This window comes from Chrysochloris asiatica, unplaced genomic scaffold (genome assembly GCF_000296735.1).
Source record: "Chrysochloris asiatica unplaced genomic scaffold, ChrAsi1.0 scaffold00242, whole genome shotgun sequence".
Classification (NCBI taxonomy): Eukaryota; Metazoa; Chordata; class Mammalia; order Afrosoricida; family Chrysochloridae; genus Chrysochloris; species Chrysochloris asiatica.
Window position 1 is genome coordinate 3,776,220 of NW_006408760.1, and position 1,421 is coordinate 3,777,640.

General features: G+C 40.2%; 1 pseudogene; it reads right to left on the reverse strand.

Moving 5' to 3' along the window:
* Nucleotides 1-315: 315 nt before the first annotated feature.
* LOC102842811 lies at nucleotides 316-1,003 on the reverse strand (annotated as a pseudogene).
* Between the last annotated feature and the right edge of the window lie 418 nt (nucleotides 1,004-1,421).

Sequence of the window (1,421 nt, forward strand, 5' to 3'; positions counted from 1 at the left end):
AGCTGCTCACTCCTAAAATCCCATCATACATTCATTTGAAGTCCCATTCACTGTGCTATCAGTGAAAAGATGTGGACTCATCCTTTCTTTGCTTCATTAAAAAAAAAAAAGAAATCTCACCCAAACACCAACTTTTCTGTGTATTGTTACAGTGACAAACTTGATTAAGTTGTTAGCTGATACAAAGTACAAAAGGAAGCATGGTAATGATAAACAGTAAGGTGCCAGGATGATCTAATATGTGAGATTAAATCTTATCACTTTCATACCTCAAAAGTATTTTTAGTCAAAACTAGATATCATAAAGACTGTCATTTAGCACCAGCATGTCATTGCAGGCTTTGGTTCAGGCTTCAGGATAATTATATTATCAGGGGGTTGACTAAGCATTAATGGCTTGTTACTCTTCAGCTTATGAGCTAAGGTCATAAGTATAGCTTCTATGTGGTCATTATCATTGGGGTTTTTAGGAAAGGTTTCAAACAAAGGCATACTGTGTGTGTCAGCAAATTTTTGTGCCAAGTCTGTGGGTACCTGAATGGCACTTCTCAAGTCACATTTATTTCCACTGAGAATCCATGGTATATCATTGGCTAGCAAATGCTGTTTGCATTCTTCTATCCAAGCTGGTGGGCTATGAAACTAGCCATGTTGGTTATATCATACACAAAGACAATCGTATGAACATTTCGGGAATAATGTTGTACAATGCTCTTTCTGAATTGTTCTTGTCCTGATGTGTCCCATAACTGGATCATGATGCACTCTCTGTCAATTTCTACCACTCATTGTCAGAAATCCACCAACCTTAGTGGCCTTGGTGTGGTTGGGGAAGCAGTGAGAGCAAAAGCGGTAGGTCAGGCACATCTTGCCTACACTGGAGTCACTGATCACAGCATCTTGAAGATTTGGGAGCAGGCGCAGAGGGAAACCCTGAGGTCTTCCATACTGCTCCACTAGATGAGAAGCTTGCCTCCAGTGAAGACTACATTTCTGAAGTCATTCTTCCCACCCACCCCAAACTGAAGGAGATACGGAAAGGCTGGGATGTTAAGTCACCTGGCTTTCTATTATCTTTAGTAAAACTTTACTCACATGGAACATTAATGACATTGTCTGATGCTTTCAGCATTCCTTCCGTTGGGTCACCTCTCTTTGGAATAGGCATAAATATGGATCTCTTCCACTCAATTTGCCAGATAGTAGTTGTCTTCCAAGTTTCTTGGCATAGATGAGTGAGTACCTCCAGTGCCGCCTCACTTTGTTTAAAGATTTCAGTTTGTATTCCATCAATTTCCAGTGCCGTGTTCTTTACCAGTGAATTCAGTCAGTGAACCTTGGACTTTTTCCTACAAGATCGTTGGCTCTTGATCATATGCTACCTCTTGAAATGTTTGAACATTGACCATTTCTTTTTGGTA